Genomic DNA, 27,450 nt, shown 5'->3' on the forward strand with positions numbered 1-27,450 from the left:
GGATTCATGACAAAATTGTATTTTGGTGATGGTGATGTGTTTGTACATCTTACTTTACTGAACATCCTTGCAGCTTACAATTATCTCTATCTATAATGAACTTGGCCCAGTAGTTTCAGTGGAAAATTTTAGTAAAAATTTACAAATTTTATAAAAATTGTTGAAAATTGACAATAAAGGACAATAACTCCTTAGGGGGTCAATTGACCATTTCGGTCATTTGATTTATTTGTAAATCTTACTTTGCTGAACATTATTGCTGTTTACAGTTTATCTCTATCTATAATAATATTCAAGACAATAACCAAAAACAGCAAAATTTCCTTAAAATTACCAATTCAGGGGCAGCAACCCAACAACGGGTTGTCCGATTCATCTGAAAATTTCAGGGTGAATAGATCTTGACCTGATAAACAATTTTACCAATTGTCAGATTTGCTCTAAACGCTTTGGTTTTTGAGTTATAAGCCAAAAACTGCATTTTACCCCTATGTTCTATTTTTAGCCATGGCGGCCATTTTGGTCGGTTGGCCGGGTCATCGGACACATTTTTTAAACTAGATACCCCAAAGATGATTGTGGATAAGTTTGGATTAATTTGGCCCAACAGTTTCAGAGGAGAAGATTTTTGTAAAAGATTACTAAGATTTACGAAAAATGGTTAAAAATTTACTATAAAGGGCAATAACTCCTATATTGGTCAACTGACCATTTCGGTCATGTTGACTTATTTGTATATCTGACTCTGCTGAACATTATTGCTGTTTACAGTTTATTTCTATCTATAATAATTTTCAAGATAATAACCAAAACCAGTAAAATTTCCTTAAAATTACCAATTCAGGGACAGGAACCCAACAACGGGTTGTCCGATTCATCTGAAAATTTCAGGGTAAATAGATCTTGACCTGATTAACAATTTTACCAAATGTCAGATTTGCTCTAAACGCTTTGGTTTTTGAGTTATAAGCCAAAAACTGCATTTTACCCCTATGTTCTATTTTTAGCCATGGCGGCCATCTTGGTTGGATGGCCGGGTCATCGGACACATTTTTTAAACTAGATACCCAAAGATGATTGTGGATAAGTTTGGATTAATTTGGCCCATCAGTTTCAGAGGAGAAGATTTTTGTAAAAGATTACTAAGATTTACGAAAATGGTTAAAAATTGACTATAAAGGGCAATAACTCCTATATGGGTCAAATGACCATTTCGGTCATGTTGACTTATTTGTAAATCTTACTTTGCTGAACATTATTGCTGTTTACAGTTTATCTCTATCTATAATAATTTTCAAGATAATAACCAAAAACAGTAAAATTTCCTTAAAATTACCAATTCAGGGACAGTAACCCAACAACGGGTTGTCCGATTTATCTGAAAATTTCAGGGCAGATAGATCTTGACCTGATAAACAATTAACCCCCCGTGTCAGATTTGCTCTAAAGGCTTTGGTTTTTGAGTTATAAGCCAAAAACTGCATTTTACCCCTATGTTCTATTTTTAGCCATGGAGGCCATCTTGGTTTGTTGGCCGGGTCACCGGACACATTTTTTAAACTAAATACCCCAAAGATAATTGTTGCCAAGTTTGGATAAATTTGGCCTAGTAGTTTTAGAGGAGAAGATTTTTGTAAAAGATTACTAAGATTTACGAAAAATGGTTAAAAGTTGACTATAAAGGGCAATAACTCCTATATGGGTCAACTGACCATTTCGGTCATGTTGACTTATTTGTAGATCTTACTTTGCTGAACATTATTGCTGTTTACAGTTTATCTCTATCTATAATAGTATTCAAGATAATAACCATATAACGGCAAAATTTCCTTAAAATTGCCAATTCAGGGGCAGCAACCCAACAACCAGTTGTCCGATTCGTCTGAAAATTTCAGGGCAGATAGATCTTGACTTAATAAACAATTTAACCCCATTTGCTCTTAATGCTTCGGTTTCAGAGTTATAAGCCAAAAACTGCATTTGACCCCTATGTTCTATTTTTAGCCATGGCGGCCATCTTGGTTGGTTGGCCGGGTAACCGAACACATTTTTTAAACTAGATACCCCAATGATGATTGTGGCCAAGTTTGGTTAAATTTGGCCCAGCAGTTTCAGAAGAGAAGATTTTTGTAAAAGTTAACGACGACGGACGACGGACGACGGACGACGCCGGACGACGCCGGACGCCGGACGCCAAGTGATGAGAAAAGCTCACTTGGCCCTTCGGGCCAGGTGAGCTAAAAAATAAAGCAATTACTTACCAATATGGTTATTTAATTGTTACATTGGCATCCGTGTCAGCTCTCAACAATTAATGCGACTCTAATAGAGATTTCCAATAAAATGACATACGTACCTAATTCGACGTACGCACGTAACGGGACCGGTTATTGCTAACCAATTAATTTTGTTAAATGCGTTACTCAAGTTTTAACTAAGCATTCCTAAACTATGAAATCCATTCATAATAAAATATCAAATCAAATATTTCTAAGATGATGAAAAACGAAAGAAATCATGATTTTTATATATCATGTGTCTATTGAGATTCCCGCCTAAACTTCACTGTCATAAGACCACGTATATTAACGTATCTTTACCTATCATACGATTCATTTGAGTTGTCTTTCATGGTTTTGACAATGACTTTGATTTTCAGATATACTTATCTTTGCAAAATTTAATGAACCTTTTATTATTTGATATTTGTATTGATTTTGTTTGTCGTTATCAGATAGATTCTTCTTTTCGATTTTTAATGTTTTATAATATTTAATTTCCGTGGGTATTAATTTATATAGATTTTGTCGTAATTTCAGAAAAAAATGAACTCAAAATGTTAATCAGATCGTGTCTCTGTTAAAGTTGATAACTGGGATTGCATCATACTTTATTAAGTATCATTTCAAACGTTCTCTTCTTCTGCACTTAATCTCCTCAATTTACAACTTCTAAAAACAAATTCAACAGCAAAAACGTACGTCAACGGGAAGTGAATATTTAAAAAAAAAAACATTAATACAGGTCATGTACTTCTTTAAATTTTAATAGTTGACATATACTTTTCTTTCAAATGAAAGTCAACGAACATTAAAAAAAGAAAATTGTAGTTGATAATAATGTGTGTAAATAAATGTGTACACCAATTCGTTATATAGATTGTAATTTGGAAGGTGTACTTGATTAGCAAGTGATGACTAATAATCTGCATTGACCACTGATCAACTTATCATAGTACATAGTAATTGGCTAAAAATATCCTGTACCCAAGTATTTCTGATTAAAAGTGGATGAGAATGTCTATTTACAAATTGTTACATTTGTAAGACAATTATAATGTCACTTCAGTCTTTACGGAAATTTTCTTTTTACTCGTATTCATCCGATTAGAAGTAGATTCTAAAGCTATCGCATATATTGATTGTGTTAGCGAAAATTTTAAGTTTCAATTTTTGTCTCGCTTTGGAGGTATATATATATAATATATATATATAAAAGTGACAACTATGCGACAGATCCAATGACAGGATCACCAGTGAAGGTGTTACACGACTGAAAAAAAAAACATTTTATATTCATGATTATATACTTGTATATGGGATTGACTGGTAGCAGGCTAGCCTCGAATACAAATTCAATTATTTTGTTGGACCCCCTGATCGAATGACTTTAAGACTGTATTTTTCGGCTTCTCCACCAAGCATGATGCATTCACGAGCAAGAGCAGGTATTGGTTTACTCGTAAAAAGACTTGTATGTCTTGATAGGGGTTACACTCTCTTGTTACCAAGCATATGAAAATGCGACTCTTAATTGTCGGGCATGTTTAAAAAGGTATATGTATTTATGATTATAATTAATTTTCATCATCCTCAATATATATGTAATATTTGTCGCTGGATATAAGACATACATCAGTATCATCCTCATCATAAATACTATAGCTTGAGGCCTAATCTTCGTCGTAAGTACATGTATTATATATAGCTGTAGGCTTCTTCGTTGTAAGTATAACGTGAGGCTTAATTCGTATCTAATATTTTAACCAGATTATGTCGAGAACTTATTTTACGCATGAATCTCTATGATACATAGTTTTTATAAATATCCAAGTTTAAGCCAATGGAGATCGTTTATCAAATTATCATGTCACAATTAAAACAGATAGAAAGGGATTGACTCGTGAGACTGAAACGAAGCATAAAAACAGCTAGCCATTTCTAGTATTTCCAAATAAGCTCCATGTACCGAAATGATAGTATCCATAGCTGCTGAACACTATCTTAAAAACAACTACAACTAATAAATAAAGAATAATTATCCCGTTTATAATATTGATCAACTATGTCGTACTGTTACACCATTGTCCTAGTATGGATGTGACTGTCCCAAGTCAGGAACTTTTAATTCAGTGCTTATCGTTTGTTGTTGTGTTTTCGTTGATTTTTTTTAACATTAATTTGGCTGTTTGTTTTAGTTGTTTTACATTTGTCATTTTATGGCCTCTTATAGCTGACTATGCTGTATGGACTTTTCTCATTGTTGAAAGCCCTTCGTTGGACTATAGTTGTTAAAATTTCTGTGTCATTTGGTCTCTTGTGAAGAGTTGTCTCATTGACGATCATACTACATCTTGTTTTTTGTACATCACAAATTAAGAATAAAACATTCATTGACAGTCCAGAAAAGCGAGACCTTTTGTCATGTCAAAAGTACAGAGTATCTGTGGGACCATTAGTGGTCATAACTGTTTAACAGATTTTATGTATTGCCAAATCACATGCGAGATGCCTAATGTTCAGACATTGTTGTTTTTAAAAAGTATTTATCAAAGTCAAACGACAATCATTTAAGTTTTTTTTTCGTGCAATACAATTTGTGATCATGGCCGGATCCAAGATATTTGAAAGAGGGTGTAGTTTTCTATAATTGAATATATACTGACGAGCGGAGCGATGCAAAAAACAATTTGGACAATTATACGCTAAAAATGATATGGATTTTAAAACTTATTTAGCGATCGAAAAGGGGAAGTACGCCCTCTACCCCTGTATCCTCGGATGCAAGTTTAGGTATACTTACAGCTCTTCTATAAAAGCATGCAAAACAAAATTTTGATCAACTTGCTTGCTATGTTTGCTTGGATGTTTGCAAACAATAGGAAGGCGGAGTTTCAATATATACTGGGATTTGATTGGACATGCATTGACATTAATGTTTATTGCCCAATCAAGTTCAAGTAAATAGTAAACAAACTACCTACCTGTTGTTTACACACATCCAAACAAACATAGCAAGCAAGTTGATCAATGGTTTGCGTTGCATGCTTTTATAGAAGAGCTGTAAACAAAAACCTCGCCCCATAATTTGGTATAGGTAAAAACGAACAAGCACTTTGGAAAATATATCATTGATATGAATTTCTGCCCACATCAAATTATCTTCAATTAAATTATAGAAAAATATTATTTTTTTTTTTAAGTCGAGTACACAATTTACATTCGGGTGTGTTGGAATCTACTTTAAACGTTAAATCTTTTTAAAACAATAAAAAGGCAACCTTCTCGCTTCGGAATTCGTTATTTTAATATTTGCATGCTGAATTTCGTCTTGGTAGTTTTTAAAATTCATAATTTGAGAAGAACTAAAATATGGGTCAAGTGAAATGACAAGAAATGACGGGTGTGTTTGATTACAAGTTGCTAATTTACTTGTTCCATTATAGTATTTGTGTCAATAAAATCATTAAAAGTTTAATGACAAAATATTTAAAGAGTAAAACAATTAGTTGGGGTTGATTTTTACTGACGGTATATTCCAGCAAACAATGCGTGTTCAAAGAGCAAAACATGCATGCAGTGTATGCTCCCCTCCGTCATGCTTCAATGCAGTAGGACGAAATACGTTGAGTTAGGTCGGTTATGTCGAGTAAAGTCATTTTATTGGAAATCTCTAATAGGCGAGTGATTTATTTAAAAAAGACGCTTAGTTATCGACTTTAATACACCCATCTAACACACGGCTGTATTATATATCATTCGAAAGCTGTTAATCTGTACTTTCTGTTTTGTCCGGTCGTAAAAAAAATCGTACGGTGCAATTTTTGTTAAATAAAGGTCAAAGGTCATGAAAAAACATTCCAATTTTTGCGATAACTAAATAAAACGCCATTTTCTAATTCTTGTACCATATAATTTTCCAAAGGATCATATGAACTTTATGGAACATGATACATAATTTCCAAATCAAACAAAAAATAAGAGATTCGATGCGCAAAATTTCTCGAAAATTGAAATTTATCACAAATCCTAAAAAAATTAAAAATTATTCAAAAAGCAAAATATATCTTGGGGAATCGATATTTGTATGCTTGAAAAATGAATGAATGTATATGTTTTAGGTCAAGAAATATTTGTTTTGTAATTTTAAGATGCAATTATTAATTATTGTTCATGGAACAGCCTTCTATTGAAGAGTTTGCAGTTGCCCACAAATCTGCCATCTGCAAATAGCGATCATTTTATAAATCTATGTTAAAATAGCACATCGCTAATTGTGAATATCAGGGAGGAGAATGATTTTCCATAGTAAAAGAAGGGGTATTTAAAGTAATAAAAGAATATATGCAGGGTAATTAAAGTTTAAATATGTTTTTTACGAAGTCAAACTTTTTTACTTTTTGTAATCATGTTTAAATGCAAACATTACTTTGCGACCAAATCGTAGGCAACTTTAAAATAAGTAACCTTGTTTAGAAACACTTGGTTGTCTAAAGCGGGATGTAAACGAACTTAATAAAATGCGGCTGCTTCTGATTTAGTTTAAAATCGTGTTATAGTAAGTCATATATAATGTGTTTAGAAGTTTAATCGCTTTAATTATTTGAATAAAAGATGCTTTGAGTATTTTCTACATAAGCTTTAAAAATACAAATGCATGTCATTGTGTATGTAAAACACTATTAGCAGTTGTGAAATAACAAAATGAAAAAGTCAAATACCCTTCCTGACCTCATAAGATCATTCGCTGTTTTAGGAGTGTTCGTTTTCATGGTATGTTTTTTTGGACTTTTGTTCGTCTCTTGGACTTTAATTTTATTTTGTTTGTGGTTTAAATTAACTTTATTTGATTCATGGTTTGTGATGTTGATTGTCCCTTTGGTATTATTTTACTTTAAAGACATTAACTTGCAGTAATGAAAATCGGCCAAACAATCACCTCAAAGTAAAGTGAAGAAGATTAACGCAATAAGACAAATATCCGTGAAAATAACTTAATTTGCTCATGGTGATATATATATATATATAACATCTTCAAGCCTTATATATCATGTACTGTAGTACGCCGCTAGATTAAAACTGACGTGGAAAGGTAACACATGGCCAGCGAAAGCTCTTTTTTGAGAGCCCAGGTGGTCGTGTGGTCTAGCGGGACGGCTGCAGTGCAGGCGATTTGGTGTCACGATATCACAGTAGCATGGGTTCGAATCCCGGCGAGGGAAGAACCAAAAATTTGCGAAAGCAAATTTACAGATCTAACATTGTTGGGTTGATGTTTAGACGAGTTGTATATATATATATATATATATATATATATATATATATAACCAAATCGTTATCATGATACATTTAGCTACACTGATCTATAATTTTAAAACTTTTTACTACTTGAATAGTGACGAAATATATCAAAGGGACATCAAACTTATAATTAAAAACGAACTGACAAAGCCGGGCAAAAAACGAACAAGACAAGCAACAGTATACAAAACACAACATATAAAACTACAGATTGAGTAACACAAACCCCCCAATTTTTTTTTGAGTGAACTCAGGGGCTCCAAAAGGGTAGGCAGATCATGTTCCACATGTGACACCCGTCTTAGTTTAAACATATTTATTTATAGTGGATTGGGAAACAAGTTTTGCAACTTAAATTAATCGCTTTCCACTTTGCGGGTGCGAGTGCTGCCTTGTAGCGGCATTAGCCTGCTCTTTTTCGAAATCTACAAATGTGTGTTTAACGTGCAAGAGATATGGCTCTCTCTTAACACGGGTCAGCCATTTATCGTCTCCTTCCGACGGACTTTTATCGTTTCCTCAAGACCATACTCACAAATAGTGTCAAGGAAGAGTCGAAAATTCAGTCCCTAAAATTTCCATCACGGAACGGGAATCGAACCAGGAACCTTTGTGTTAGTAGTCCGATGCACTAACCACTACACCACGGCACTCTTTTACCCGTCTTGTGGCTCATGTATTTCCTAACTCGGTGCCAAGCCTTATTCGGTTGGTGACATTCACGGCAGAAATGACGGCAATTTGGTTACGTCGATGGAACTTATCAGTCGTCATTTGGCGAAACAGATATCTCATTATTGTCAACCAACTCGTAGTGACGTCCATGAAATTTTCAAAGGGATGATTTCAACTTTGCATTTGAACTCTGGTTTTAAACATGTTTAAACCATCATTTTTCTTCAAATGTCCTGTACCAAGTCAGGCATATGGCAGTTGGTATCGAATAATCTGTTTCTTTGTATGTTGGCGTTTATTTTTGTTGCAGTTCTGTGTTTTTGTTATATCGTTGTGTTCCTCTTATAGTTGTGGCGTTTTCCTAGTTTTTGCTTTGTGACCCGGATTTATTTTAGTTACTAGTAAATCGATTGATGACTATTGAATAGCGGTATACTATAGTTGCCTTTATTTCAGAGGAGTTGAGGCTCAATGAAATCAGTCTCCTCCTTTAGTAGTATAGATATGCAGGCGTTGCTAATATGTTGTTACATAGAAATAAAAAAGTTTATAATTTGGTAGTAAGGGGTGTTTTTATGGGTCGTTTTATGCTCATCTCTTTTGTCGTAAAACTTGTTCTCAACCAACCCTCATCATCGATTTCAAGATACGTGATAGAGTAAACTATATCTGTTGAGTCTTTTATTTTCAATTTCAATGGAAAAGACGAGTCCAACATTGTCACAAATTTTGCACTATTCAGTGAGATGACATCATCTATATAATGGAAAGTGAAGTTTCAAGATAATGATAGCTTCTTTTCAGTCGTCATCAGAAACTCTTGAATGAAGTCATCCTCGTATGAAAAATGAACTAGTCATTCAAGCTATTCATGAAATCTAGTTGTAACTAGAATCGTTGCGGATTAATGGAATTTTTTCTTCAAAATTATTTTTATTTGATGAATTAATGCACGTAAACAATGAACAACGCAATTTAAGCAATCAAGAAGTCAAGTTTTATAATGTGTTTTCTAGTTTTTGAAATTCTTTAAAATTTCAATTTTCATCAATTTATTTTCTATTTATTTTGGTCTAAATTTTCATTTCACATTAAATAAATAAAAAGTCTTTTCACTACATCAATATTTATAATGAAGCTACAAATCAAACAATTAGAAAAGTCGAAATATGTATATTTCAGTCTGGTAGTTACAATGCAGATTGCAATCCCTTAGTTTCACCCCCTTTATTTCAAGCAATAAGATGATTCGCGCACTTATTTTTTTACTCTAAATTTTTCAGATTCTTAAAAATTTGTTTATTAAATCTTATATTGACCACATACAATGTTTAAATAGGAAAAAATGCTTAAAAACTGTTTTTTCGCAGATGGCGGTATTTTGGGCAACTGTATGAGTTGTTATGATTTGCTGTATGATTAAAAGTAAGCATAATTTTAGGAAATTTTATGATGTCAAAAACTTCTTTGATAGTCATTACAGGGATCTACTTAGTTTTTATTGATTAGGATTTGCACCAGAAAGAAAAATTTGGGTTTTCACACATTTTGTTAACTTTTACTCGAATTTCAGGAAACATGTGCTCTCTGTCAAAGACACGCTTTTAATATTAAAAAATGCATTTGAATAATGACTGTTAATCTCTCTGCTAAAAGTTTAAATTGTTTGCATATGTGAATTTAGTATATGAAAGTCATATTATGCAATCAGGCTGAAATCTTAGAAAATATGCACTTATTTGTCCTTGGCCTTTGATCTTGATTTGACGGAAATTGCACCGTACGATTTTTTTACGACCGGGCAAAACAGATAGTACAGATGTGTAGCTTTCAAATGATATATAATTTAGCCGTGTGTTAGGTAGGTGCATTAAAAATTAAATTTTATGGTTAAAGTCACTCGCCTATAAGTAGTCTCAACTTAGTTGGTGATATCAGCTGCGTCCTTGGTCATTAAATGGTATGCTAACATTGATATAAGTAACTTAATATGGAATGGTAGTACTACATGTCACGATGCTGCATTGAACGGACAAACTTGCTAATCGGCGATGGTATTAAACTAAGTGTACCTATTTATGTACAATCCAATATATCGCCGAAAAATTGATATGGCTTACCTTGTGAAGTACGAATTCGGTTTGAGTTTGATATTATTATAATTGTGTACATGTTACACTGATTTATATTTACTAAAATGTCTAGGTTTTTTGCTCCTGTTGTATCCCCAATAAAGTATCATATTTGGAATTTGATATCCACACCTTTTTTTTTCTATTTTTTTTAGGTAGGTGGTGATGATTTTCTTTTTGGTTTTAAAATACTCTGTTTCTGCTTCTTGCTGTAATTTAACTTAATCTATTATAAAGTGTCACCTTATTATTATTTCATTTTGCTGTAATGTGACCTGCTCATTATTTTTTATTATTGATTTAAATAAACGCATGAAACCAAGTTCAATTTGTTTATTGAACGATTTAAAAGGTACACGAACCACAACATTAAAACATAACTACAGAGCAAGCTAAACCCACCCAGCAATTCTTCGGGAAGAGAGGCATATCATTTTCCTCGTGCGACAGTCGTCGTGTCTCGTATGTACTTACAATACCAGCAACTTTAACATGTTTTACTAGGTAGGTCATATTTGTGGGAGAAGAGAATGATAATTTGAAAACATTCGGTGTCATCTGTGACACAAATTATCCATAACGGTCCATCAACTCGTGAAAGCGTCTATAGCATTTTTAATTGGATGGTTTCTACTTTATGTTTGTATAATTAAGAGTCATTCTCTAAAAAAACCAAAGAAATTCATGGGACTGTTCACACCAATGTCACAGATTTTCAATATCTTTTCAATATTAAGCCCATATGATGCCCTGATAACAAAAATAACTTTCATTTTTGTTTTTGGGGTTTCTGTTGCCATGGTTACAGGTCCCATATATATAAGCTCAGTAACAGAGTAGCTAAATCTCAAAATGCATCATTTTTCAACTTTCATTATTTTTAACCTTAATCATATGTATACTGAACAAATAAAGGTCTGGAATAACACATTAAAGTAAAGAGACATTGTCTTGAATCCATTCAAAACATTAAAACTTGTATCTGAAAAGTGCCGACTTTGCATTTTTTCAAACTGCTGAAAAAGGCATTTTTTAGTAAATTTCAAAATGATTTTATTTTTTTTCCCAACGTCACGTTTTATTGTTATGCCTCCAAAATGATCTTCATATATCACTCTTTTACCAAGAAAAAAATTGGGTGTGTGTTTTTTTTGTTAAAAAAAAAAATTGTTCAAAATTTTCTGAAATTTGGCAAAACTTGAAATTGCATTGTGCAGATTAAAAAAAAGTAAGTGGTTATGTTTGTCAATTTCAAAGTTTTTCTTATTTAACCATACTGATTAAAAATTGTTTTGATACACAACTAATATTATTCAAAATAAAAATCACAGTAGCTATGGAAACACATTACAAAGAACATTGCAGTTGGCGTCAGACCACAAGTAATTCCCTTTTTCCATGGTCTTTGAATAGAATTACCAATTATCATACGGGGTTTTTCTTCCTAAGTATTCTGGCTATTGTTTTCTTTGAAATGCTTACTATTTAAGTGGTCCTATCAGTTGCAAATAAGTAAAACATGTGAAAAAAAAATATTGTTTACAGTGAAAGTAGTGATTTGGTCAAAATGAAAGTAAGATAAAATTCACAATGAAAAATTCCTTATCAACTCGCAAAGTCAAAGCCTAAAACATGTCAAAAGAATGGATAACAGCTGTCATATTCCTGAGGTGGTACAGACATTTTCTTGTGTAGAAAATGGTGGATTAAACCTGGTTTTATAGCTAGCTTAACCACTCACTTGTATGACATTTCTAGAGGTTACAGGTAAAACATGCATCCTGAGATGCGACTAAGACAAAAGAATTGGCATTAACAAAAGAGATCAACAGAAAACTTGAAATCAGTTTTATTTTGAAGCTAGATGTCACATAAGATTTATTCTCAGTTATGTCGTGAAGCATCTTAGAAACTTGATTATACATCATGGTCTGTGTCTAGAATGAAAGTATTTTTTATGGCGCTAAGATTCAGCCTTTTCTAATGAATCAACTATAGAACCAAATGAACCTTTTGGTAATACTTGAGGTTTCTGTTCCTGGTTATTAGAACTCAAATACATTGTCAGTGAATGAAGGACATCTTTTATATTTTGCGGAAAAACAGTTGTAATAATTTTCTTCATTATTTCAAGTAATCTATTACAATAAACAGATTTGGAACTTTTAGAATGCATATTCTAGGAACTCCTAGAAACACCTCATCTTAACTGCTTGTAAAAGTTCATTAACATCATGGTGAAATTCATTCATAATCTGGAAACTGCTGGGTTATTTCTAAAAAAAGAAAGTATTTTATTTTACAAACTTAATCAAATATGAGGTATAAGCAATTTTTACTAGTTTAAATAATTTTTTCATAATGATTGATGCTTACACAAAATTCAAAAGATTGTTTTGTTTCTCTCATGGTTAACTTTTGAGTGCATTATTTATGCACTTTTTATACATCATTTATAGGACTATACCGTTGTCTGTTTGTCTATCGGTCATCAAAATGTCGGACATGAACTTAATAAACAGCTGCGCCCGGAGCGCATGATACACCCTTCGTCTTGTGGGTAAGTTTTATGCAGTAGTCATCAATATTTTCTGAGATACAGCGCAACATGTGGAAAATTTAACTTTTATACCAAAAAACTCAATAACTCTAAAATATAAACATTTTGAATCATCAATGATCATCACCAAAAAGTAGACAGATCTTTAGATTAATATTACTAAGAAGTGTGTAAAGTAAAGCAATTATCATAAATCGTTTTTGAGATACGCGAAAAAAACACACCACTGTTTTAGTTAAAAAGTCCTGTTGCTCAAAAAGTTTTAATCTTATTTTCACCAAAAAGTTTAAAGATCATTTGACCATTATAAGAAACAACTATATTATGTTTCATGAAATTTGGATAAGTCCTTCTCAAGTTACGGTATAACATGTTTAAAGCCGGACAGACAGACGGAGGACATTTGTATACCAAAAATATGTCCCGGGCATATAAACATGCTTTAACCAATTTGCATAGATGGAACAAAGCTTGATACAGCTCTGAATTTGGATTGTGATTAAACATTTCACAATTAAGCTATTTTAATTCAATATCCAAACTCTAAATAGATTCAGCATGTCAAAGAACCCCAAGATTTCAATTTTTGTTGAAATCAAACAAAGTTAAATTTTGGAACTTGATGTGGACCAACTTGAAAACTGGGCTCATAATTAAAAATCTAAACACATGATTAGATTCAGCATATCAAAGAACCCAAAGATTTCAATATCTGTTAAAATCAAACTAAGAATAATTTTGGACCCTTTGGAACTTAATGCAGACCAATTTGAAAACTGGGCCCATAATCAAAAATCACAATACATGCTTAGATTTAGCATGTTAAAGAATCCCTTAAATTATTTTTTTTGTAAAAATCAAACTAAGTTTAAGTTTGGACCCTTTGGACCTTAATGTAGACCTATTTGAAAACGGGACCCAAAATTAAAAATCGAAATACACAGTTAAATTGGGCTTATCAATGAACCTCAATAATTAAATTTTTGATAAAATCAAACTTAGTTTAATTTTGGACACTTGGGACCTTATTTATGTAGATCAATTTGAAAACGGGACCCATAAATAAAAATCTAAATAAACATATAGATTTGACATATCAAAGAACCCCAATAATTCAATTTTTGATAAAATCAAACAAAGTTTAATTTTGGACCCTCAATGGACCAATTTAAAAATGGGACCAAAAATTCCAAAACTTAATGCATGTTTAGATTCAGCACATTAAAAAAGCCCCAAAATTCAAGAATAAAATCGCATTGTATTGGGTCAAGAAATAAGCAATTCATACAAAGTAATAGAAAAGTATTGTTTCTGAGTCATGTTTCTCCCTATTGCATAGATATTTCTGATTAAAAGAAAACATTGGCTCTAATATTGGCCAATTGATGTTATAATCACTTGTAACCATTAAAATCGGTATTAAGTATAGATTCCCAAATGATTTTGACTGGAACTGGACAAAAGATTGTTTATTAGATAAATACTCCCCCCCCCCCCTTTTGCCAAAAGAAGGGCGATCCTATATATAGCTAGTTTGTGGGGGTTGAGTAAAATGTTTAAACACAATTTCAAAATATTGATTTACATGGCAAAACACTTCTCAATCTGTCTGTCTAAATAATACCTGTGATAAAAATTCCATGCTACTTTTAGAAGAGATGCTGTTTCATTCACTTAAATTCTTGCCTGTGTAACATCTGACACTCTGAAAAATAAAAAGGTTCCTGATAACTTCATGTTAAATTGCTATTTCCCCTGTTTAATTCTGAGGAATATGTCAAATAAATCTGGTTTTGAAAAGTTAAAAAAAAAACCAGAGGAACATTTGTAACTACAATAAAACTCAGTAATGGGCACATACAATATTGACTCTGAGTGATCATGGCTGACCTATACTGTTTGCTTCTACGTTTTTTTTTATCTGTAGTAAAGATATTTTTCATTGGCAATTATACAGCAAAAAAATATTTTTTTTTTGCAAGTAATAGTTTCTAGGGGTTCAATTCTATTCAATCACTTTATGATATAACATTTGCTTTCTGTACACCTTTTCATTAACAGTTTGCATTGATAAAATGTCTTTAAATGAATAAAATTGAGAGTGGAAGATTTATTACAATGATTACCCAACCTTAGGAATAATGGATGTCAGCACTTCTGATTGTGACAAATTTTACCTTTAAACTGATGAGTTATAGAACTTTGTTAAATGGAAAATATCTCTTATGTTAGATGTTGGTACTTGTATTTTATATATGAATATTGGCTGTCTTATATTGTGTATGTACTCTGTATGTACTGTATATTTATGTATTTCAAGTAGTGAGACTATAATAAAATATTGAATCTGAATCTGTCTTGATGTTAGATAGCATTGCTCAGCAATTGCATAAAATACAAAGTTAATTATTAAAGTTCATAGTATAAATAGAATTTTCTTAAATGGATTGTTTTGGGGAAATACAGGGATAAATTATTTGCCAAAATATTTGGAAGAATACAAAAATTGCTAAAGGTGGGTTGATGTGGCCTGATAACATACATCTTCTGTTGTTACAATCTTTTCTTGATATGTTGGCAGATTCCCTTTTCTTCTTGTTGATTTAACCTTTAAAATAAATTTTAATTAATACTAACAGGATCTTAATACTAACAGCATCTATAGTAAGCTGAAATATTTGCTTGTAATAAAAATTAAATAGCAGATATAAATTTAAACAGCAATTAATTCCCTTCATATTCAATCACTATATCTTACTAAATATATAAGGCATTAGCAGTTTAACAAAATATTTTCTATAGTGGAAGTAAATTTATATTTTTGATTATGTAAGAATAATAATTATTTATACAACAATTAAATTGATTCAGCTTATTTAAATGGAGAATAAAAATAAAAATCATCAATATAAACAGCAAATAAGCTTTGTAATTTTGGTTAAAATGCGTATATTTTCATAGACAAAGAACATACAGTTATAGTATCATTTGTTAAATAAATTAGGTGCAATTTGTGAAAAGGATAAGACTCTCCAATATAATTCCATTTCTAGCCTTCCTGACTCAGCGAATGTAGCAATTAGTCTCTAACCTGGGTATGACATATATCATAATATTATTACTAAACACATGCTGAACCTTTTGTGAAGATACAAGGATTACTTTTAAACAATATATTATTATTACCTCATTTCCCCTTCAAGTACTGCATCATTGACATCTATTCTTATTTTCTTTAGAAACAAAGTACAACATGCTGGAAAAAAAATGATAGCAATTATTTATAAAACTACAGTAAAACATTGAAACAAGTTCTGTGTTAATCTATACATGAATTGCTGTTCAAGATTTATTAATATTGCATACCAATTATACATGTATATTTGTTTAAGTGAATGGTACTTAACCATACACAGATGTTCAACAGAGTACTCATCTATTTTCTAACATTATACAATTTTTTCTAGAATATTTTTTTTCAATTTAACTTTTTTGGGGAAGCTGGTTATTTACAGCTTCAAAACATTGTTAAAAGATACTCCTTACTTAGGATGTTTTAAAAACCCTATCAAATCCCATGGTGGGGGAGGAGGGATATTGAATACACATCTAATCTAGCTTGGGTCAGGGGGTGGGAAGGGGGATATTGAATGCAAATCAAATATTTATATTCACAACAATGGTGTTATGTAAATAGAAGTTTTAAAGTCTTGTCAATTTTACAGCTAAAGTACTGTTTTGAAACAAATATCAAATAATTCATAAATTGTAAAAATAATGGATTAAACCATGCACTCATCCTTAAATTCAGGCTCCTGAGTGGGGAATGCTAATAGTCAATTTTTAAAATAGTATCAATGATTGTTTTACAGGTGACATAAACTATAGGGGCTTAATAGTGTTTACTAAACAAAGACTAATTATTGAATTAAATAATGATTGGAGATAGATAAGCACACATTATTAAAATAGAGAATAATGGGATGCAAAAGTAAGAAGAGTAACTGTGGAACACAAAATGTTAAGGTAATAATACAATATAGATTATTAATCACAGAATGAAGAACAAACATTAAAAAGAAATCAAATTATTACAGAAATCTAAATTTTAATTATAAAATCATTTTTCTTAGAATTGTACAGAATAAGTATTTGTTTTAAAAATATAGAAAATGTGTAAAAAGTAAATGATACATAACAAATTAAAGGACCCCAATTCTTACAATCACGAAAGAAGGTAAATTAAATATCTGTTTTGAAACTTATTTAATACATAGAAAGTGCTCCTTTTTTTCCTTAAAAGACATGTTTGCATTGTTTTAGTAATGAGAATGTTTAACAAATAATCAATGATGAATGATAATAATGAAAATTTAAAAATTACATAAACTAATCAAACTATAAAAGGGGGAACAGGGGGAGGTCATGTCAAGTTATTTTTATTTCCAATACTCACATTCTGTCTAGTTAATAAGATGAATAAAATCCTTTTCCTTTGGTCCACTGCTTGCTAGTTTAGGGCTAGTTCTGTAAGGTAACGACTTGAGTTCAGAATCCTTGATGTGGTCAATATCTGGATGAACACTTGTTGTTGGCATAACATGCGACCTGCATATGTTGAATTGTTTTTTCCTCTTCATTTAATTGAAAGGGCTGGTAAAATATACAATATTGATGTGAAGATCTAGAGCTACTGGTGGTTTTAGACCATTCTCAGACAAAATAGCAAATATTTGGAATGTACTGCCTGTGTTTCACTGTTTTAGTGTTTGGCAAGAGGTTAAATGAGTTCATCACAATCCACAAACTTTGGAGAGAAACTGCACTCCATAGTATCTACCTTGATATATCTTACTTTTACCAACATTATGATGGTTTAATCAGTGTCTGCATTTCGTCTGCACTTTATTGTGAGCATTAACCCTTGTACTTCCTGTTGTTCCTTTATGTTTTCAATGAAGAAGAACCATAAGGGGAGATAATTCATAGAAACATAGTTGATTTTTTTTTCAGTTTTCAATCCACATATTTTTTTTCTTAAATCAAAAAACACATTTTTTTTTTTAAATGGGGGGTTTATTTTCATGATTTTGGCAATTTTTCTATAAACTATCTCGGAAAGTTTGTCAAAGCTTCAATGAATTTTGGTGAAATTTGGTTTTCATTTAGATGTCAGAATCACCCCCTTCTCCAATAGAAAATAAGCACATGTACACAATTGTCAGCCAAATGTGTGATATATTTTTGGAAAGGCAAAGGTAACAGCTTTTAGATGTGATAATTGTCTGCATCATTTATTGTCAGGATTAAGGGGAAATCAGCATTGATTTTTTGGATTTTTTTTAGAATTTTCATTGAAAAAAAAACCCGAAATCAAAATGGCCGCCATTTCCATAGTAACAAAGCCCAAAATCAATTTCTAAAGTGTTAGTTGTTAATTATATTAGTTATGTAGTATGTTTACAAAGAATGGTAAAAATCTGTGACATAGGTGTGAACACTAATTTTGGTCCTTACAGATAATGGCTCTTAAATATTCTTTAAATCAAAGACTTAGCCTAATCGTTACACAAAATGGCAACTCATCTCCAAATTGATGACTTAATGTGCTATGTTCCAGGAATATACTGAGCCGTGATAAAAAAGAAATATCAATTTTTGTATGTAAGGCTTAAAACTCTTCATTCCTCTCGATTCGTTTATATAACCTACTGTAGTTGTATTGTCTAATTGTATACCAATATTGCATGCTTGTTTCTGTTTCAAACTTGTCATTTAAGAGAAAAAAATAACCAACAATTTTAAGTTATTTTAATATGAAACAAGCGTTCTGACAAGCTCCTTTCACCACCATCAATTTTTTCTTCAAATGTTGAACCCCAATCTTCTAATGAGACCTCTGTTTCAATAAAATCTGCTATTGAGTCCTCTGTTTCAATCAAATCTGCTATTGAGACCTCTGTTTCAATCAAATCTGCTATTGAGACCTCTGTTTCAATCAATTCTGCTATTGAGACCTATATTTCAATCAAAACTGCTATTGAGTCCTCTGTTTCAATCAAATCTGCTATTGTGACTTCTGTTTCAATCACATTTGCTATTGTGACTTCTGTTTCAATCAAATCTGCAATTGAAACCTCTGTTTTAATAAAAAAGAGTATTTTTTTATCAGTTTTCCATTTTCTTATTTTGATTGTAAACCCACCTAAAAACATCAATTACAATAATGGAAAAGGAAACCAAAGAAACAGTGAACTGTAAAGGAGCGAGGACAGATTTCTTAAACTATAGTTGATATACATTGTAGGTATACGACATCTTAAAGTACATTTTACTCTTAACAAAAATCATAATAATTTTTTTTCTCGTATCACAATACTCTAACAGATCTCTATGGAACGCCGGAACTGTCTTATAGTGTAAATATTTAATGTGTTCTGTCGATTTGCCTTTACGTCCTGTCATTTCTTTTTTATGTTATGTGCAGATGCCTTTACTTCCTGACACGGCATCTCTTTGTTATGTAAAATAAGTAATTTGTTTTGTCAAACAATTGTATGATATATCATTGCTAAACTTTGTTGTGTAAAATACGCATTACATTATGCTGTAACTACTATATATTCTGTGAATAGTTTGAAACTTAATGATCAACCACCTTTTCATTCTCTTATATTTTATCTATACTGTGTCTATTCTTCTTTTACGTAAGTCAGTTAATAATTGCGTCCTGTCACAAATGTTATTGTTATGTCAAATGTTCAAAAGCTTTTGTTTTGATACACCTTTGTTCTATGTAAATCTCATGATATTATAGTATTTTGGCATTATGTTTTGTTTATACATATGTATCTACAGTGAAAAACCCAATACATCATGGTATAATTCATATGCGTTTTGCCGAACAATTGATACTCTCTGTGAGCATTCATTACGTCATGTGCAAATGCCTTTTACATTATGTGCAAACAACTAATACGTTTTGTGCAAACCTCGTTTACCTTATGTGCAAACATCGTTCACCCTGTGTGCAAACATCGTTTACCCTGTGTGCAAACATCGTTTACCTTATGTGCAAACACCTATTACGTTATGTGCAAATACCTATTAAGTTATGTATAAAAACTACATAATTATGTGCAAACACTATTACGTTATGTGCAAATACCGCTTACATTATGTGCAAACACCATGTAAGTTATGTGCAAATGCCTATTACATTATCATGATTATGTGCAAACATCTATTACGTTATGTGCAAACACCTATTACTTTATGTGCAAACACCTATTACGTTATGTGCAAACACCTATTAAGTTCTGGTAAACGCTTTTTTGACACAGATTAAAACAAAACGCATCAATGATATGCATTTTGAAAACGAAGAAATTAAAAGTTTAACCTTTCTAACAAACTGTGGATTTTTATATTAACTATATTGATTGGTGTAAAAATGCTATATACATACAATGTATCTAGTTTTATTGGAAATTATTTTGCTCTACGCAAGAGTGTGCGTTATGCATCCATGCTTTGAAAATTTGTTTACTTTACTTGTTGAAAATTATATTGAATATACAGACACGACTTTAGTTTTCAAGAGGTGCAACCGAAAGGAACAATACGATATAAAAAGGAAGATGTGGTACGAATGCTAATGTGACAACTCTTCACAAGAGACCAGGATGATTTGTTATTACCCTCCAAGTAGGGTTTTCATCTAGCGAGAAACGTGTACTAGATTAATGCTACAAATGTAATGACGTCTCCCACGATTCATGTAGCAGCTAAGGAATCCTACACATATTTAAGATTTTTTTTTTTTCATATTAAAAACTGCATTATCCTGTAATCTACAAAAATGACGCATACACATAATTTTTTTTAAACAAAGGGTTAACAGCCTTGTTTCACCTTCACTGGCCATACTCGAAATTCAATCCCGCAACTTGAAACTCCAGATAATGACTTTCATTTATCCGTATTTAGTCCAGTAACTTTTTGAACCGTGTCATCAAGAACGATACAAAAAAATGAATATTATAGTAAATTGAAATGTTTTCTTCTATTTTTTTTTTTTATAAGTGATATGCATATCGTTTATTTTGTTGTCTAAAAGAATAAATAGATGATTTCGTTGCCAAAATGGTCATCTTAACATAATTTTCCTTTTGAATTTCAGGAAAAACCTGACTATCTATAAAAAAAGATGTGGTATGAATGCCAATGAGACAATTCTCCACGAGAGACCAAATGACAAAGAAACAAATAACAATATATAGATCTTCGTATGGCCTTTAACAAAACACTCATACCGCATAGTCTTCTAATCTATTTATTTTTCTACCCATTTAATTTTTCACCAGTTTAAAAAAAATGGTTACAGTTAAGTAATTCGCTTTTATCCTGCAATTAGCTAGTTATTGTATACAAATAACAGATAAACATTTTTTTTTTGCTTTGTTTGTACATGTACAAATAAATTTTCCTGCTACCCGTTTCCATGTTGATCAATCGGTAATATATTTCTCTCTGGGTAATCTTCATTTTGGGGTTTTCTTCGAGTCCGCATTTCAATAATTGTAAAAATCATTGTCTAAGATTTAAACAACTTATGCTCAAATACCAGGTGCAAATTGTAAACAATATTACAATATGTACATTGTCAGAAATATAAAATGTATTAGTTGTCGCTGCGAAACAGGAGAAAATTCGGTAAGCCTCACTTTTCGTCCTGTTTCTAAAGCTCGTACAAATAAATTTCACGTTTACCGACAAAGTACATTTATAATCAATACATTATTCCACATTTGTTAATATATTTAAAAGAAAATGTGGTATGATTGCCAATGAGACAACTATCCACAAAAGACCAAAATGACACAGACATTAAAACAACTATAGGTCACCATACGGCCTGTTGATATGTTATCTTTTTGTTCATTATTTCAACGAATATCGTCGTATAAACTAGAAACATCAACCTATTTTCTGAACGGAGGGTCATAAATTCAATGAATATTATTGCGGGATATACGGTATAAACGGTAAGCTTCGATGCGTTTAGTTATGAACGCGAATGGTTCGATAAATATAGCTAAATACACAATTAAGCCAAATAGTCATAAAAGGGATTTGCTCCACATGATTATTTAGGAAATCTTCTGTTAAAAAATATAAAATTTCATACAAATATATTCTTTTGGATCTAAATGTTATCATTCTAAAATATATTTTGACAGTTTCCGTTAAATATTGCCATTTTTAGATATATCTGTCCCCCTTTTCTCGGCTACTGTTAAAGCGAAACGCTTTTTTTTATTAATAGGTTGCGAGGCATGAATTTCTTATGATTTAATCCAAATTATTCTCAAAGTGCGGTAACAATCTTGAATTGATGCAATCTTGTTCGCCTTGAAATCGACGTAACATATTTAGTCAAAATTTTTAAAATAAAATCACCTATATAACGAAAAGAAAACTGTGAAGACTTTAACACGAAAGGGAAGGCTTAAATTCTTCTGTAATTTTCCTGCTACCAATTATAAATTAAGAAAGTCATGTTTTGTATTGTTGGAATTTCAGAACCCTCTTATTCATCCGTTTAAAGCACCATGAAACAATTGCCAGCTAACTACCAATTTTCAAAAATCTTTAAATGTGCAGTATGTCATTGATACGGTTTGAGTTCTCAAAATGAATCAAGATAAAATAAAAATAACAAGATATTTATAAAAAATGTAAAACCCTTGTTATGTTTTATCAATTTTTGAGAACATCTTTAGGTTGAAGATATTAATCAAAGTACTGAAGTACTGAACATCGGATGACCGCACGTTCTAGTGGACGGTCACAAGCACTTGTCTAAGAAAACCAAATTACATCTCTTTACCTGAAAGTGACGTTAAAGTACAGATATATATTTTTTTCTGTGCGTGGATGATAAATTCAACCTCATCGTAAAAGTGATAGAAATCAGTAAACTCTGGGTTTTTTTATACATTATTTTAATATTTGTAAATTACAGTTACAGGTATATATAATTTTTATCCATTTGTATATCATTCTATTGCACTATATTAATTATAGTGCTGTGCAAGTGCATGGTGGACACTCTGCTGTAATAATTCGATTTTTCTGATAGATTGAATTTGAGTGGGCATTCATATTTTCCAGCAAAACATTCAATGTCCCACGCAGAGAGAGGGAGCAAAGACAGATAACTCAGCATGGGAGATTGCAAACGTTCTTATAAATATTAAAGATTTTTTACTTATTTATGTTTCTAACGAGATTAACGACATTTTCATATTATTAATTTTTGTTCAAAACAATATATTTTTAGGAGTATCCATTTGAAATGAATTAAGAACAAGTGATAAGGAATGTAATTTTGCACTGGATAACGTCCGCGTATTTATTATTATCATGTTTATAGATCGGTTACAATCTCAAAACGAAGGTTACGTAATGGAAATTTTAAGCGACAGCAATACACATTAATTCCCTCGCGGTCATCCGATGTAAAATGAATAGAGAAGTTGTTCATTAAGATATCAATAGATAAACAAACACACGGACCTATTTTTTTTTTCTCTTTTCGATTTCTTATTCAATGACCAGTGGCGGAACCATAATTTTGAAAATGATGGAGCTGCGTTTGTTGGTTCTATAAGCAGTTTGATTAAGAGAGGGCTCTGGGCCCAGTTTTGCCGCAACTCCCTGCTGATTCGAAAAAACAAATACAAGATAAGAGGTGGCGGGAAAATATCTTCGTCCTCGGTCAATAACATCTGAATAGACGCATATATAATGTGTTAACCTTGTCAAAAGTCTATAATTCATCAATGTAATTCGGCGCCTTCTAAATAAAGGCAACAGTAGTATACCGCTGTTCAAAACTCATAAATCCATGGACAAAAAACAAAATCGGGGTAACAAACTAAAACCGAGGGAAACGCATTAAATATAAGAGGAGAACAACGACACAACACCATATGTTGTGTCGTTGTTCTAAAACCATATGTTATGAATATGTATGCAAGATATGGCGACCTATGAAATGACCCGCTTGGTGCAGATGAAAGAGAACATTACATGAATAAGGCCGTTAGTGCTCTCGTTTGAATTGTTTTACATAATCTTTTCGGGGCCTTCCATTGTTGACTATGCGGTATGGGCTTTGCTCATTGTTGAAGGCCGCACGGTGACCTAAAGTTGTTAATTTCTGTTTCATTTTGGTCTCTTGTGGAGATTTGTCTCATTGGCAATAATGCCACGTCTTCTTTTTTAAATCAACTTATTTTCCCTTCACATTTTACGTAAAGAAATGAGGTTGCATTTTGTTTTTTACATGTAGTTTTTTTTGCTTCGAATAACAGGACAGAGCTTTTAGTTTCAGTCTATATACACGCCATTTTGAAATAATAAATTGTCACATATAAATTCTGTTTGTTTGCTTCATCATGTGGCTGATACTTAGCAACAACTAGTGGCTTTAATACGATAAATAATTACAAACTGTTTTCTTCTGAGGATATTAAGCAATCAGATGCCGGAAATTTAACTATGTGTATTATATTTCAGATCAAATGTTATAAATTCATGGTCGTTTTATTATGCATATATATTACACACTGAAATTGAAAATTGAAATATCATTCATTAATAAGTGTTTATTTGCATTGCTAATCTGCAATATGCACGATTTGTTTGCTAAAAAATGTTCCTGTACAATGTTTTCAAAAATGCATTAAATGTATTTTATGACTTTTGTCAATCTAGGCACACATCCAGAGAGACACATCTCGAGAATCGTGTCTATATATTTGTAAATATTTAAATTTTCAACAAGTAAAGTGAACAAAATATAAAAAGAATGGATGTATAACGCACACTATTTAAAAATAAATATGTATATAACATTTTTATATCAATCAATAGATAAAAATACTACATTTCCAATACTAAATCAACATCCCGATGCACATATATAACCTTCTTTTCACATTCAGCATCCAATGAATATTACCTTGAAAAAGAATAAAATGAAGTAGTTCAGAGCTTTTTAGAAAGCCAAAATTTATAATTTTTTGTATTTTCAAAGTGTATATCACTGATGCGTTTTGTTTTAATCTGTGTCAAAAAAGCGTTTACCAGAACGTAATAGGTGTTTGCACATAACGTAATAGGTGTTTGCACATAACGTAATAGATGTTTGGACATAATGTAATAGGCATTTCCACATAACTTACATGGTGTTTGCACATAGTGTAAGCGGTATCTGCACATCACTTAATAGCGTTTGCACATAATGATGTAGTTGTTATACATAACTTAATACCGGATTTGTAATCACTTAAGCAACACGACGGGTGCCACATGTGGAGCAGGATCTGCTTACCCTTCCGGAGCACCTGAGATCACCCCTAGTTTTTGGTGGGGTTCGTGTTGTTTATTCTTTAGTTTTCTATGTTGTGTCGTGTGTACTATTGTTTTTCTGTTTGTCTTTTTTATTTTTAGCCATGGCGTTGTCAGTTTGTTTTAGATTTATGAGTTTGACTGTCCCTTTGGTATCTTTCGTCCCTCTTTTTTAATAGGTATTTACACATAACGCAATAGGTTTTGGACATAAGGTAAACTATGATTGCACACAGGGTAAACGATGTTTGCGCACAGGGTAAACGATGTTTGCACATAAGGGGAACGATGTTTGCACATATGGTAAACGACAATTGTACAAAACATATAAGTCGTTTGCACATAATATAAATGGCATTTGCACATGACTTAATGTATGCACACAGAGAGTATCAATTGTTCGGCAAAATGCATAGGAACTATACCATGATGTGTTGTGTTTTTCACTAGAGATACATATGTATTAACACAACATAACGCCAAAAGACTATAGTATAATGAGGTTTACATAGAATAAAGGTGTATCAAAACAAAACCTTTAGAACATTTGGCATAACAATAACACTTGAGACAGGACGCAATTTTTAACTGACTTATGTAAAAGAAGAATAGTCAGAACACAGATAAAATATGAGAGAATGTAAAGGTGGTTGATCATTAAGTTTCGAAGTATTCACAGAATATATACTAGTAGTAGTAAAAGCATGATGTAATGCATATTGTACACAACAAACTTTACCAATGACATATTATACTACTGTTTGACCAAACAAATAACTAATTTGACACAACACAGAGATGCCGTGTCAAGAAATACAGACATTTGCACATAATATAAAGAAGAAACCACAGGACGTAAAGACAAAGTGACAGAACACATTAAATATTTACACTATAAGACAGTTCCAACGTTCCATAGATCTCGCCAAGGATTTGTTTTTGACCCGGCTGATAAGGCTGATAATGAAATCATTATTGTTTGACAACATTTTTGCATTGAAGTTTTGTATTGGACTCCCAAAGTGAGATTCTCTGTGCGAATTGCTGTTTGTTTCTTTATTCTACATTAGTTAGATGTATAGGGGGAAAGTTGCGATCTCACAAAACATGTTTAGCCTCGATGCATTTGTGGGCCTGTCCAAAGTCAGGAGCATCTGGCCTCTGTCGTGTTTATTTTTAATTATAGTTCATTTTTATGTTTTGTAATAAAATATGACGTCAATTCACTGAACCAGTATACATTTTTATTTAGGGGCCAGCTGAAGCTTACCTCCGGGTTCGAAACTGTACCGCTGCACTGAAAACCCATTAGTTGATTTCGGCTGATGTATGCCCTTTAACATGTTTAATCGGGATGTTGCCTCTTTGAGTGATATTCGTGTGATGTTTAGCTAGCTATAAAACCAGGTTTAATCCACCATGTTCTACATAAGAAAATGCCCGTACTAAATTTTGAATATGAAATTTATTATCCATTCGTGTGATGTGTTTCAGATTTAGATTTTAACACTTTATCAGGGACTATCCTTTTTGAATATTCCTCGGAGTTCAGTATTTTTGTGATTTTACTTTTTTTAAAGTATTCCCTATTTCCATTTTCAATTTTATTTTATCGAATGCCATTTTTTTTATTAAAAATACAAGGACAGGTTCTAAAACCTTACTTGTATTCAAGACTCTTGGTGCAGAAGCCAACCCAGAAAAATGAACCTTAAATTCATATAACGTCCTTTACACATGAATGGCAAATATTAATTAAAATCTATAAAGATACTTCAGCTTAAATATGCATTTCCAAGATATATGGATGGTATATAATCATCCTTTTGTATAACATCCAAAACAAATGATAAATGATCCTGCTTAAAATGATGATAAGCCACAACATTGTTAACTAGTATTGTTTTACTTGATAGCTGGAGCTCCATCTTTTTAGAAACTAAGAAATTATTGGGGAAAAAAATGTTTCTCAATGATTCAACTTATTTTTAGGTAGGTAACAATGTTGAGACTTCTTCTGAAATTATTTCATCCTTAATCAAAGGGAAATGTATTTCATTCTTAAAGTTGAACCTTGTGTTAC

The 27,450-nt window shown here is 31.7% G+C and overlaps 1 protein-coding gene and 1 long non-coding RNA gene across 2 annotated transcripts in view; one reads left to right on the forward strand and one right to left on the reverse strand.

Moving 5' to 3' along the window:
- Window positions 1-27,450, forward strand: part of LOC139502511 (uncharacterized) — a 113,697-nt gene that overhangs the window by 18,518 nt on the left and 67,729 nt on the right. The gene's annotated exons all lie outside the window — the stretch shown is intronic.
- On the reverse strand, window positions 15,490-17,514 carry LOC139502512 (uncharacterized). The gene is made up of 3 exons (XR_011658866.1): window positions 17,404-17,514; window positions 16,134-16,203; window positions 15,490-15,555 (listed from the first exon to the last, which is right to left on the reverse strand). It is a non-coding gene; the product is annotated as an uncharacterized lncRNA (long non-coding RNA).

The sequence above is a fragment of the Mytilus edulis genome, chromosome 14, assembly GCF_963676685.1.
Source record: "Mytilus edulis chromosome 14, xbMytEdul2.2, whole genome shotgun sequence".
Taxonomy (NCBI): Eukaryota; Metazoa; Mollusca; class Bivalvia; order Mytilida; family Mytilidae; genus Mytilus; species Mytilus edulis.